Genomic DNA, 15,369 nt, shown 5'->3' with positions numbered 1-15,369 from the left:
GAATAAGCAGAATTCGCCATTGTCTTGGAAAGAAGTCTTGCTGAAATTATTGCCCAAGCAGGGGCTTTGCGAGCATTTTTCTCATTGGCGGCCGATTACCCTCATGCCGGTCGTATATAAAATTTTGGCTAAGATGATTATGCATCGCATCAAGGAGTCACTTCTTGCAGGTATCCATCCCGCTCAATATGGCTTCATCCCTCGTCGCCATAGCAGCTAAAATACGCGTATTTTATTTAGAATGCACCACGTCCCGTATTGAAACGTACAATACGTCTCATAACGTTTTCCATTCTAACGTTTTTCTACTCAAAACGTATGTCTTTTCCTAGTTGATCAATTGTGTTTTAGATTACCCTCTGGGAATGACTTTATTGACTCATTATTCATGCCTCGTAATAACCAGGATGATATGTGTGAGATTATGGAGGCTTTGGATACATTTGGACTTGCGGCTGGCCTTAAGGTCAACTTTAGAAAATCCAAACTACTGCCTCTTCATGCATGTGACTGGCATCATCTTTTGTGGCCTGGAGAGATAATTGATTTGCATGTGATTGTCAGACACTTGGGGTATCCTATTGGGTGGAATGTAATGAATACTCAGCAAGTGGATTGGGTTATGCAAGGCCTACAATTAAAATTGCACTATTGGAAACTGTCCACTTGGCCATTACATGTTCGGCGTCGTATTGTCTAGAGCACAACGATGGTATATGTTCAGTTCAATTTGCCATTCTACTTTGGCCTCCTCTTCGCCTTGCATTGCTTATGTATGATATTTTGTCTCACTTCTGGTGCATTGATTCCCGAAAGAAAGGCCTTCGTTTGTTATCTATGGAGAAACTTTGTACTCCGAAGCGCTTTGGGGGGCTCAATATTTTGGATCTTTGCCGTCATTCTCTTGCCCCAACTCGGATGGTGTGAACCAAACTGCAAACCAGATGGATGCTTGTGAAGCGCATGGCTGATTATGCATATTATTACAGGCTTGGACACTTCAAGCGAGAAATCAATAGCAACACACGAATAGAAACTTGAAAATTACTGAACTTTACTTAGAGAGAGAAAGAGAGAGTCGACATGGCACGACGGAGTTCTACATCCATAAGCACTGGTTCCAAAGACTTGCGTCCGGTTCGGTATTTCTTTATTATTTCTCACAGCAAAGTACAACTCTCGAGGGTCCTCTACTCTCAGACTTTACGTCCAGATGCTTTGCAGAGTGAGAGACCCAAGGGCTCTTTTAAACTTACAAGGGATGCCCAAAAGTAGAGCCTCAAAAGCATCAGGTTCAAAAGCACTAAACCCAAAAGCAGTTGTTTCCAAAAGCTCTCGTAAGAACTGCCACTTCAGCAAATGCGGAAATCCGTACACTCGCCACGTGGCACCACCGACGCAAATCGCGGGATTCCCTGTCCTGCCGCATGTCATGTCATTCCGTTTTACGAGCGTCCTCCTTAGAGTTCAAGCTCTTGGTCTTTTTGGTTTTAGGCCCTTCGACCGGTGCTCCAAAAGTTCTTTCAGGTGGTTGGCTCAGTTTCTCTTGTCCACTTGGCTCATGAAACCGCCAAAAAAACTCCTCAAAGATAGAGGCTCCTCTTGGGGCTTCGACTAGATTGTCGTATGAAGGAAGCTCTAGATGAATCCTCATCTGTGCAACGGATGTGGCTGCAAATGTAGGTTCACAATGCCTGCGAACTCCTGCGGTGGTTGCCTTGAATTTGAACCCTTTGGCTTCGGACTAATGGCTACCGATTGCTAAGAAGATGCAGATGGTGTGGACTTGATGTGCTGCCAAAGATGTGTACAGATCGATGACGATGCAATGTCTCTTCTGGAATGATGAAATTCTCCAAGCAGATGGGAGAGATGGTTCTTCAGACAATGGCAAGACTCCAAAGCTGACCGCTGACAAATCTTGATACTTGCAATCAACATCTGCATGTTTCCAATGCATGTCTTCAATGATGCGATCTGTCATGTTGAAGAGTTTATGACTGCAAATATCCATGCTAGGATTCCTTTATGTCGAGGTGGTCAAGGGCGTGTAGCAAGTCAACTACCCTCTTGTAGGCGCACCACAACTGTAACCCTCGGTATAAAGTGTTTGCATTTTCTACACTCAAGGCGCACGGTCTGTCACAAAAAGATGACGTGGCATGACCACCCGAAATCCCCGCTGACAGACTGTACGGGCAGGACAATGTGAAATTCACGCTGACATGCTGACTGTACGGACTGTGCAGATTTCCGCCCTTCGCGCTGACAACTGATGACGTGGTAGACTGTACGGATTTTCCGCATATTGCATTGGTTGCCGTACGTCACAAACAGATGATTTGGCATGACCACTCGGAATTCACGTTGACAGACTGTACGGGATGGACAGTGCGGATGATGACGTGACACATGAATCATGGTCCTAGATCAGAATGAAATCTATGGATTGATCGCAATATGGGACTAGCTAAATCGACATCAGTGAGGTCCGGTGCGGATCTAGATGCGATTGCTAAATACGTTGCCAAAAATCTCGGTCCTAGATTATATGTGATCTGATCTAAATGTGAGATAATGTGACTGTCGTCTTTGTACAAGTGCTAGATTTGTGTCGTCTAGTGCATCGGTACTTAAGAGTCAATGTCTACTGAACCGGTTTATGGCTTATGTCTGATTTTGCAGGCGTAATCGATGGCAATTACAATTCTTTCAAGAGGGGGGTATGCCACAAATAGATGACGTGGCATGACCACCCGGAATTTACGTCGACAGATTGTACGAGCAGGCAGTGTGGATGATGAGGTGGCACAGGACATACCAGAATTCACGCTGACATGCTGACTGTACTGACTGTACGGATTTTCGCCTTTCACGCTGACAACTGATGACGTGGCAGACTGTACGGACTTTCCGCATATTGCGCTGGTTGCTTTTTTTGGCAGTTTTTGGAACAAGTGCTTTTGGGATTAGTTGCTTTTAGGACTTTTTGCTTTTGAGTTTAGAAGCTTTTGGGGCTGTGCTTTGGGGCATCCCTTGTAAGAATAAATAGGTCCAAGGGCTGTCACTCTTCAGAGCATCTAGACGCAGAGTCTGAGAGCAGAGGACTCCTCGGGTGTTTTACTTTGCTCAAGCATTAATATAATAAAGAAATATCGAAAGGGGCACCAGGTTTTGGGGCCAATACCACTAGGCACCGAATTACGTCCGGCCGTGTCGACTTAAATTTTAAAGTTATGAAGTATTTTAGTGATTCTCTCGTGTGTCGTGCCGGATTTCCGACTTGGGGTGCCCAAGCTTGTGACACGGTCCTATGTGCAATGGCAGGCCCTTCAGTTCTATGGGTGAGAGAAGCGTCCTTGGGTGAAATGCTACTCAAACACGAGAGATATTTTTTTTTTCCCAAAGATTAGCGGATTAGTGCAATCTTCAAAGCCCTGATACCAATGTCAGGTGCAACGAAATTGAAATGGTGAAGATCTAGGTTCTAGTTTTACACTTCCACAATCCTTTACTTCTATTCCTTGCGTTAGTGATTGCTTTAGCATGAATGAAGGTTCCTTTTATTTTCCCTGAAGAGAGGGAATGGGAGAGTGTGGTAGAGATGTGTGGAGTGGGAGAGAGAGAGAGAGAGAGGAGGAGAATGATACCTGATGGGGTCCCAACCAACCCTCTCAAGTGCCCTCCACACCATTGCCGATGTGGTATTTGCTTTTGATTGCATAAATGAGATGTACACACATTGCAATACCTCTTAGGGCAGACTCTACTGACTCAAATGATGACTGTCGCTGCGGTAACTCCTCAAGACGAGGTACCTTCAGGGCTGAGTTGATGCACCTTTGGATACTTTTCGATGTGGGATTGCGGATGGCCACCCAAGGGGTAGATCTGGGGCTGATTTACACTCCCAATGTGAGAGGAATGAAGGGCTGAAAACGCAGATCTCGGCAATGCCGATGATGGACAGTAATGGAGCACTCGATGCCGGCGAGGAAATGGCTGAGGGGAGGCTTGATGGGCTGCCGAAGTACCAAACCGCAACAAGGAGATTGCGAAGACAGATCTTGTAATGTGCAACGGAAGTGATTGATGGTGAATGCTTAGGATAAGTGCTCAATGCGTACTCAAGGGTCCTTTTTACTTGTGCAATAGACTAGAGCGAGAAAGAGAATGAAAATTGAGAGTGAAAGTGGAGAGAGAGAGAGAGAGAGAGAGAGAGAGAGAGAGAGAGAGAGAGAGAGAGAGAGAGAGAGAGAGAGAGAGAGAGAGGTGATGTCACCAGCGTGTGACTACTATCTATCCTTTTTGTTGATTTCTTTCTTATTATCTATTTACTTTCACTTTTTGGAAACACCCCTCGGGAAATCTAACTGCCCTGCATTGCATAGCTAGTGTGGAACTGTCCAGAGGGAGTCCAGGCCTGAGGGCAAGAGAGCACTAAGGTTGGACAAGGACTATGGTTAGCCAAGTGGGGTCATTGACTAGCCAAAGTGGAATCCTTTGCTACAGAGGCTACATTTCAGTTTTGGATGTGGCCACAGTGTACAAAGAGGGTCGGATGACCTAGAAAGATATAATGGCAGCATCTCCTAAAATTTAGGGAACTGCTATTTTGGGACCTGAAAATGTCTTCGCGTCATTACGTGCAGTTTGACATGGGGATCATTTTGTTACTCTGTGGCCAAGTCAACAGAGGCTGCAGGTGAGATATTTTTAGACCCGAGGGTCTAAAGCGGGAAAATGCACAAATGAGTGACACTTGGCACTTTGAGGCCAGTTTACTACTTATAGAGAAGGCAAAAACGTGATTTATAGCTGGGAGGCTCATTTTGCAAGTCTCTGTCACAGGTTAAGAGCTATGGAGTGCTTGCTTTCCCTCTTATGCACAGTGCGGTGCCAGGAGTGATGCCCTGCACGCTACGCACTGCCCTCTCTCTCCCCTTTGGCAGTATGTTATGCCCCTCTAGTGGGCTCTTCATTTGACCAATGTACAGTTGTGTGGGTTCATGCGCGATTGCCGAGGCAAGAGCCTCTTGCACAGGTACTGGATTAGCTAGCGGCTAATCCCCCCCGTAGGTACAGGTGAATTCGGAGAGGTTTCACGCCAGAAATCTCGTCCGATTCAAAGGGCAAGTAGCCCTACAGGTGCGGGAGCTCGAGGACTTGCTAGGGATGCGACCGGCACGCGAAACGGAGCCCGAAACAGTGAATTACAGCCTGCTGTGTATTTTTGCAGGTTTAGGGTTTTGGCCCTAAACGGACCCTAATACCCCCAGGAGGTTCGGGGACGCAAGGGGACCGCTGTACAGGCGATCTGGCGCATTTTCAGGGCTGAAAACAGAGAATTCAGCGTGCTGCAGATTCTCGCCAGGTTTTGCAAAGTGCCCGTATGCGTCGGGAAAGTCAGTCAATGCGTGGGAATACTGACCGTGAAAGGTTCTAGTACAGTTATGCTGCCGAAATCGGGCTGGAACAGTGGAAATTCAGCCGAGTTTGTGCGGGGCAGCTTGTAGGAACCACAGCGTTTATTCCCTCTTTTGAACAATAAAGAAATACCGAAAGGGGCGCCTAAGTTAGGGGCCAATCTGGTGTCTGTCCACTCATACAGGTGCAATCTAGCAGCCTGTATCCCTCTCCCCTCTGTTGTGTCTTGAAAGTACAGGTAAAATAGACGACTAATAATGGGTGAAAGCTAAATCAAGGTTTAAAGTAAAGTCTACCGCCCTTTTTGGATTGAACAGGCCGGTTTCATGGTTCCATCGACGGGATTAAATCACTTTTTCCCATAGAAGTGAGCCTTGGGCAGTTTTCGGCTTGAAGACACAGGGGATCATAGACGAGACACAGGGAATTGTAATTATGGCTGACAGACCAGATGATGTGACTGAAGAGGTTTCCTCTTCACAGGGTCAACAGACACATGAAGTGGGTGAGTCCTCAAGACCACCACAGACTGATGATGATATATTCAGGACCCAGTTGGCTACTGCTGTGGCTATGTTCACACAAGTAATGCAGAACCCAAGGTTTTTAGCCTTTCTGCAACCTCCTGTTCCGTCTCAGCAAGTTGGGTCACTGGATCATATTCAAAAGCCTGTTAAGGCTCGAGCACAGGTGATTCATACCGCACAGTCAATGGAAACACCTGTACACTTGACGGAGAACATGCAGTCTCCACAACCTGTGCCTAAGGTGCAAGAACAGGTGGCTGAGATGCCAGTTTTTCAAGCTGTACCAGTTCAGCCCGCCACCTTTCAACAGCCTATAGCTGGTTCTAATGGGCAGGGAAGCAACTTACAGGCTATGCAACAGGTCTTCCCACCACCTTCAGTACACCCTGGCTATTTTGGAGGTGGATCGGTATTTCAGAGCATGGCTGGTCATGCACCTGGAAATCAGTTTTATACGCCAGGAACAGTGTTTGCGGGTGCTCAAACGATGATGCCTAACCCCATGTACAGTGTCATGGGTATGCAACCAGGGTTTCAAAGCACTCAGGGACAATTTGGGATGCCACAAGCAAATTTTGGTATGGCTGGAATTACAAATCAGCAGCCAAATATGGCATTTCCAGGTCAAGTTAATAGCGGCCAAGGAACACAGATGAACCCTATTAGTGTTCCCATGTTTCAGTCACTTCCATATGACAATTTAACGCCGCTGGAGAGGCCAACTCCGTACAAAGAAGGTGGCAAAGGAGTGTCATTCACGACCTTTACAGGGTTTGATGACAGGAAGAAGGCTCTTTCATTCCTCCAGCAGTTTGACAAGGCCTATGCAGGGGGAAACTTTACAGAGGCTTCAAAGGTCCGCAAGGCAGCCACTTTCTTGACAGGGAATGCGGGACAATGGTGGACAACTTTATTGCTTCAAGGGCAAGCTCCGTCCACATGGATTTACTTCAAGCAGATTTTTGCAGCAGCATGGTTATCTGATGATTTCGAAGCAGATGTCATGACAGAATGGCACCAGCTTAATGCTGCCACTTGCAGAAATCTGGATGATTACAATCGGAAGTTTTGGAAAGCTCTACTTCCAGTAACTTCCTATAGGTTTGTGCCATTGACAGAACAGATTGAAAAATACTGTTGTGGCCTACCCAAAGGATTGAGAAAATACTGCACAAAGACCAAAGTCACTACTTTGACGCAGCTCATCGAGGTAGCAAACACTGGCAATGGTTTGCTCAAGGGAGAAGATTGTGAATTTAACACTGGCGTCAAGGCAGGATCAGGCAAGAAAAATTCAGCCAAGAAGCACGTTCCCAATGAGGCTCCTAAAGGGACTCAGGAGTCAGCCAACGCAGGGAAAGACAAAGCTACGGCTGAATCAGAAAAAGGACCAGCAAAGAAATGGAAAAGACGTTTTCCTCGCAAGTCAGAAGAGCAAAAGAAGGTCCTGAGGACAGAGAACAAATGCTTTATATGTGAGCAGCCTGGCCACATTGCTTACAACTGTCCTACAAAGAAAAGGCCAGCTGATTCTGAAGACAAGGAGGACAGGAAGGGAAAGAAGCCCATGGCTGGTCTAGTGCCAGATATGGTGGGCGACAAGCCAAATTCAGATGCAAGTGAGCTTTGCAGAGCATGGGGAAAGGTTAGGGATCAAACAGTGCTTATCTTCTTTGATCCAGGTGCCAAAGCCAACTTTATTTCCCCAGAATTGGCTTCAAAGTTGGGAATCAGACCTGAAGAGATGGGGTATACAGCAGAGGCAGGTTTGGCATGTCCTGGCCATACAGAGGCTGTGACACCCATCATTGGAAAGTTGCGTCTACATATCCAGTCCTATGTAGATGCTGAAGAATTTTACATCATGCCACTGGACGGATGTGATGTGTTGTTAGGTATTCCTTGGTTATTTCGTGTACAGGGAATCATGGATGCCTACAACAAAAAGATCACTGTACAGAGCAGGGGAAAGACTCATATTCTGGATGTAAAGCTTAAAGGGGAGTCTATTCCTACTGTATCAGCTTCTGCTATTACTTCTGTAATGAAAAAGCATCTTTCTGCGTACTTGGTTTTTGCACGTGAAGTGTCAGATTGTGATGAATCAAATTTATCTGTGCTAGATAAAGAAAGGTCAATGTTTTTACAACAGTATAGTGACTGTTTTTCCGATTCATTACCGTCTCAATTACCGCCAGAGAGACCCGAGGACCATGCGATAGATTTGGTGCCAGGCTGTAGCCCACCAAATAAGCCTCCGTACAGGGTTAGTGCGGCTCAGCAGAAAGAGATAATGGGCCAAGTACAGGAGCTGTTAGAAAAAGGGCTGATTCAGCCCAGTTCATCTCCATTCTGTTCTCCAGTATTGTTGGTGCAGAAAAAAGATGGCTCATGGCGTATGTGCATCGACTACCGTGCACTGAACAAGAATACCATCAAGAATAGGTTCCCTATACCTAGAATTGATGATATTATGGACAAATTAGAAGGAGCAGCTATGTTTAGCAGGATAGATCTAAAGAGTGGGTATCATCAGATCCGCATTAGATCAGAGGATGTGCACAAGACTGCTTTTAGAACAACGTTTGGCCTTTACGAATTTTTAGTGATGCCCTTTGGTCTCACAAATGCTCCTGCTACGTTCAATAGGATGATGGACAGAATTTTCCGTCCACACCAGCAGTTTGTTGGTACATTCTTTGATGACATGATAGTCTACTCAAAGAATGAAGAGGAGCATAGGCATCACTTGGCCATTGTGTTCAAAGAGCTACGCAGTCATAGGTTGCTCATCAATGCAAAGAAAAGTGAGTTTTTTCTGGAAGAGATTCACTTTCTGGGACACATTGTCTCAAAGGATGGTGTCAGAATGGATCCTGCAAAAGTTGAAGCGATCAAGTCATGGCCAAATTTGAAGACGGTGCATGATATCCGAAGCTTTTTGGGACTATGCTCCTATTACAGAAGGTTTATCCGAAATTTCGCTGAGATTGCTTCACCTTTACATGCTCTTCAAAAGAAGGCAGTCACCTTTAGATGGACACAAAAAGAGATTTCAGCTTTTAATCTCTTAAAGGAAAAGATGACTTCGGATCCAGTCATTGTGTTGCCAGATCTTAGGAAGTCATTTGTGGTCCAATGTGATGCCTGCGGTAGTAGCATTGGTGCTGTGCTAATGCAAGATGGCAGGGTAGTAGCCTATGAGAGCAGAATTTTGCAAGGGCCAGAGATGACCATGCAGGTCTATGAGAAAGAGTTACTGGCTGTGATTCATGCGCTCTTAAGTTGGAAACACTACCTGCTAGGTGCAGATTTCGTTGTCCAAACGGACCATCAGACCTTGCGATACTTCTTGACACAGACAAAGTTATCTGAAAAGCATATGCGATGGGCAAATATCTTGTCCATGTTCCATTTTCAGATTGTGCATGTGGAAGGCAAGAAGAACGTTGTGGCCGATGCCTTGTCAAGGAAGCCACAAATTTCAGCTGTGTCGATTCCTTATCATCATGAACTTGATGATATGAGAGAACAGTATGCAAATGATGAAGATTTTGCAAGGGTCTTCGAGCAACTAATGGATGGACAACGTCATGAACACTATCTTCTTAAAGACGGGTTCATGATGATGCATGGCAGATTGTGTGTCACAAAGCCATTGCGACGCAAAGTTATGGAAGAGAGTCATGTCCCACCGTATGCAGGGCATCGTGGTATTGATGCTACAGTTAAAGCGGTTGAGACATTCTTCTATTGGCCTACATTGAGAAGGGATGTGGATGCCTTTGTGCGAGAATGCCTAATATGCCAAAAGGTCAAGTTTGACAGGCAAAAGGCACCAGGGTTATTGCAACCCCTACCTATTCCAGATAAACCATGGGAAAGTATTGCTATGGATTTTATCTTTGATCTTCCAAGAACGCAGACAGGAAATGATGGTATTTGGACCATTATTTGCAGATTCAGCAAACAGGCTCATTTTATTCCTGTCAGGAAGAAGATAAAGCCAGATCAGATGGCACGCTTGTTTATGAGCAATATTTTCAAGTATCATGGCATGCCACAGTCGATTGTTAGCGACCGTGATCCACGCATGACAAGTTTGTTCTGGAGAGGTTTGTTTGAGAATATGGGTACCACGCTCAAATTCTCTTCGTCATTTCATCCTCAAACAGATGGGCAGTCAGAAGAGGCAAATTCTACTGTCCTAGATCTGCTGAAGTGTTATGTGTCAGAGCATAAAGGAAAGTGGGAGCAGTATTTGCCATTGGTGGAGTATGCATACAATAATACAGTGCATTCATCAACTGGCAAGGCACCTTTCGAGATAGTTGAAGGTGGCAAGAAAGTTCCTCCCATACTGCATACAAAGGACAAGATATTTGAAGCAGATAAGTATGTTCAAGACATGGATGAAATGTACAAGAAGGTCAAAGTGGCCTTAGAAAGGACTCAGGCAAAGCAAAAGAAAGCAGCTGATCGTCACCGTCGTGAAGTGGTATATTCACTTGGTGATTGGGTGCTTTTACGCTTTGAAAAGGCAAGGTTAAAGAAGATGAAGGGCAAGGAAAGAGTGTTTCCAAAGCTCAGCATGCGTTACTATGGGCCTTTTCAAGTGTGCGACATAATCAGTGATGTTGCATATAGGCTGAAATTGCCTGACAGTTGGAAGATTCACAATGCGTTTCATGTGAGTCTTCTCAGACCCTATGTGGGTGATGTGCCAGAAGATATGCCAGCTGAAGATCAGCCGGAAGTCGAGGAACTTGACGAGATCTTGGTCCCTGAACAGATTTTGGCACACAAAGAAAGGAAAGTGAAAGGCAAGGTTGCTAGGCGTTACTTGGTAAAGTTCAGAAACTATCCACCAATGGATGCTAAGTGGATGGAAGAAGGTGAACTTGCAGAGTCACCAACTGTGTTATCACTTTACCTGGAAGCCTTCGATTTGCAACCTACCTTGACCCCTTGAGTTTCAAAGCTACATGGATTGTCAGTGTGACAATGGCTTCTGAAACAAATGATGTACATGGTATTTAAAGTGAGCTCAAATCAAATACCTGTTACATGAATGTTAGAGCTGTACAGATTGTCAGTTTGGCAATTGCTCTTATGGAATGTCCAAAAGTTTGGTTAGTGCTATAGAAGTGAGTATTTCTTGTCAGTTTGTCAAGGATACAATGATTGCTTCTATTCAGGAGTACATGTGTAACTGCATTCTTAAACTGTCGGTTTGGGTATGCTCGAAAGTGTTACGGGATCCAACGTGTACTATAAGACAGTGGCAAAATGTGCAGCTACCATTTTGTCATTGGAAAGTTAGTGACTCAAAGCAATGGCAGAGTGCGAAGCTACCACTATGTCATTGGGACAGGGTTCACACGCAAGCAATACATGAGTCGACGAGGTGTTGAATACACCAGGGTTGACAATGAGCATGTATGTGTCGTACATGTGTCGACAGGTGTTGAATACATCAATGTTGACTAGGAGCTTGTACGACATAGATGCAAACGAGGACGTTTGAGATTTCAAGAGGGGGGTATGTCACCAGCGTGTGACTACTATCTATCCTTTTTGTTGATTTCTTTCTTATTATCTATTTACTTTCACTTTTTGGAAACACCCCTCGGGAAATCTAACTGCCCTGCATTGCATAGCTAGTGTGGAACTGTCCAGAGGGAGTCCAGGCCTGAGGGCAAGAGAGCACTAAGGTTGGACAAGGACTATGGTTAGCCAAGTGGGGTCATTGACTAGCCAAAGTGGAATCCTTTGCTACAGAGGCTACATTTCAGTTTTGGATGTGGCCACAGTGTACAAAGAGGGTCGGATGACCTAGAAAGATATAATGGCAGCATCTCCTAAAATTTAGGGAACTGCTATTTTGGGACCTGAAAATGTCTTCGCGTCATTACGTGCAGTTTGACATGGGGATCATTTTGTTACTCTGTGGCCAAGTCAACAGAGGCTGCAGGTGAGATATTTTTAGACCCGAGGGTCTAAAGCGGGAAAATGCACAAATGAGTGACACTTGGCACTTTGAGGCCAGTTTACTACTTATAGAGAAGGCAAAAACGTGATTTATAGCTGGGAGGCTCATTTTGCAAGTCTCTGTCACAGGTTAAGAGCTATGGAGTGCTTGCTTTCCCTCTTATGCACAGTGCGGTGCCAGGAGTGATGCCCTGCACGCTACGCACTGCCCTCTCTCTCCCCTTTGGCAGTATGTTATGCCCCTCTAGTGGGCTCTTCATTTGACCAATGTACAGTTGTGTGGGTTCATGCGCGATTGCCGAGGCAAGAGCCTCTTGCACAGGTACTGGATTAGCTAGCGGCTAATCCCCCCCGTAGGTACAGGTGAATTCGGAGAGGTTTCACGCCAGAAATCTCGTCCGATTCAAAGGGCAAGTAGCCCTACAGGTGCGGGAGCTCGAGGACTTGCTAGGGATGCGACCGGCACGCGAAACGGAGCCCGAAACAGTGAATTACAGCCTGCTGTGTATTTTTGCAGGTTTAGGGTTTTGGCCCTAAACGGACCCTAATACCCCCAGGAGGTTCGGGGACGCAAGGGGACCGCTGTACAGGCGATCTGGCGCATTTTCAGGGCTGAAAACAGAGAATTCAGCGTGCTGCAGATTCTCGCCAGGTTTTGCAAAGTGCCCGTATGCGTCGGGAAAGTCAGTCAATGCGTGGGAATACTGACCGTGAAAGGTTCTAGTACAGTTATGCTGCCGAAATCGGGCTGGAACAGTGGAAATTCAGCCGAGTTTGTGCGGGGCAGCTTGTAGGAACCACAGCGTTTATTCCCTCTTTTGAACAATAAAGAAATACCGAAAGGGGCGCCTAAGTTAGGGGCCAATCTGGTGTCTGTCCACTCATACAGGTGCAATCTAGCAGCCTGTATCCCTCTCCCCTCTGTTGTGTCTTGAAAGTACAGGTAAAATAGACGACTAATAATGGGTGAAAGCTAAATCAAGGTTTAAAGTAAAGTCTACCGCCCTTTTTGGATTGAACAGGCCGGTTTCAGGTGACCCCATAGGTTCACTTATATAGCAACATAAGGCTAGGTCCAGCAGTGCTTATTTAGCCTCCACGATCTTGCAAAGTGTCACTTACTAATAACATGGAGAATTATTAATAAGAGGCTGTTCACATGCAGACTATGCCTAGACTTGGTACTAATGGAAACACCTCCAATGCCTACACCTAGTAGACACGGATCGTGCTCTTGTGCAATTAGAGGGTATGGAGCTACACTAAAGTGCCTGGACATGCATGTCCTACGTACAAGCTCACAAGGGTGCCAGAACACTTCCGGCATCATGGATTATTATGATTAGAGGTGCTTAGGTCTCTTCTTTCTGGAGATCCGTAGACTCAGAGAGCCTACTCTCAAGAGCTGAGGACCTACACATAGAGGATCCATACAGAGGCCTACTCGGGATGGCCCACCACAGGTTACCAAGTCACACCCTCATTGGGGCATCTTGCTTGATTGAGACATCCAACTTGGCAGCTCATAACCACGAGGATGCAAGGATATTCACATCGTAGACGTGGTCTACATCAAAGACTACGGAGCATCGTTGAGCGACATCGACCCCCAACCCCTACCAGAGAGTTGACTATGGAGGACATTGAGGCCATGTTTCAGAGACTCATGAAAGAGTTCAAGGGCTGATTACCATTGTATACTTTCTCCATTGTACACCTCATTATACCTCATGTGATTGTACCCCTCTAGATATGATTTGAGATGATATTTATTATGTGATGATGATGATGATATTGTTGAGGATGATGATGATGATGATGAGGATGTTGGGTAAGCTTTGTTAAAGTTTGTGCATCTCAAGTGAATGCCCAATGTGGTCTTAGCATTTAATTTGTCTAGTAGGTATTTTTTTACTTATTTGACATAATTCTTGGTAGGGCAATTTGCAGAGGAGAGGGGGGGGGGGGGGTGGTGGTGGCTCATAAGGCCCCCAAGTTGGTATGTAAGAGGTAGAGGGGTAGGGCAATTTGTAGAGGGGGGTTCATAACACCCCCAAGCTAGTATATAAGACGCACCTCTGCCCCCTTTGTATAATCATCAAACTTTTGACATGGTGTCAGAGCACTCGGCTCAGTGATCGTGAAGTAGGCGCTGTGAGGAAAAGAAGAAAGACATTGGTAGTGTGCAGCGTTCTTCCTTACGTTTTAAAACGCTAGGCTTTTTGAGTCCCCGACACGATTACGTTTTTTGGAGTGTTTTTGAATTTTGGCACAAAGGGCTTCAATGACCAGAGTTTGCTGCCGTTGGGGTCCAACGTTTTGAAATGCCGTGGCAGTGGAGAGCTGTAGGTTGCAGGTTTTTTGACAGCATTTCAACTGGGAGGTTTATTCCGTGAGGCATCTTGAAACGTTACTCCAATGAGGGAATGAAGCCAATGACTTACATAGCCTTTTGAAAGGTGCCTGAAAACGGGAGGGTTCAAATTGTGAGGTGTTTCGAAACGCCATCTGATCGGCCCTGGCTTACAGTTCTTTGACATCCCTCAAAGGGCTTGCTCGCGCAAGCTATGGCACCCTCATGCTCGAACGCCAACGACAAATTGAACCAAGACAACTATGCTTATTGGAATCTATCATGAGGCTATGGTTGGTTTGTAAAGGCTTATAGGACATCGTCGACAGCTGGGAGACGCGGCCAAGGGCGAGCAACAATAGGTACATCCGACTTCAGGATGACGAGTATCTCAAATCATGTGTTGATTGGGATGCGTGTGATGCGAAGGCGATGCAGGCCATTGTAGAGACATTCACGAAGGAAGTCTCTCCATCTAAACAGACTTTAAAAACTGCCATTGAAATGTGGCCAAGGCTCGGTGAAATGTTTGATCGAGACTCTACGATGTGAGGGGTCACCCTGCTTGTACAGTTTTTTTCCATCAAGTTTGACACCCGAACTTCATTTAATCCTTTATAATGAAGGCGAAGGTGATCCATTATCAAATATTGGCTATGAAAAGTGCATTGACTAGTACTTAGCTGCCTTGGTACTTATAAAATTGCATGAGGAGTACGAAACGGTGGCAAGGACATTATGCTTGCAAATCACGAAGGAAAAGCTGGAATTTGACAATCTCAGCTCTTTTCTCATTGAGGAGGAAGCCGTCTTAATCTCCCCGCTTGCAAATCACAAAGGAAAAGCTGGAATTTGATGATATCGTCTCTTTTCTCATTGAGGAGGTAACGGTAATCTCCCAAGCAAGGTTTGAGTTTCTAGAATAAGTTGGGAGAACTTGTTGCTTTGAAAACTACAAAGAAGTCTAAGAGAAGTTTTTGTAATTGTGAAAAGCATGGTCATTTGTCTCGGGATTGCTCATCCAAAGGCAAAGTCAAAAGCTCGTCAAAGGACAAAAGCAAAGGGGCAAGC

The 15,369-nt window shown here is 45.5% G+C and overlaps 1 protein-coding gene across 2 annotated transcripts in view; it reads left to right on the top strand.

Moving 5' to 3' along the window:
* Positions 1-15,369, top strand: part of LOC147466111 (uncharacterized) — an 89,832-nt gene that overhangs the window by 31,439 nt on the left and 43,024 nt on the right. The window lies entirely within an intron of this gene.

Source organism: Adiantum capillus-veneris, chromosome 1, assembly GCF_014529385.1.
Source record: "Adiantum capillus-veneris isolate H3 chromosome 1, ASM1452938v2, whole genome shotgun sequence".
Classification (NCBI taxonomy): Eukaryota; Viridiplantae; Streptophyta; class Polypodiopsida; order Polypodiales; family Pteridaceae; genus Adiantum; species Adiantum capillus-veneris.
The sequence above is the reverse complement of the archived record's forward strand: the minus strand, read 5'-3'. Positions and strand labels throughout refer to the sequence as shown.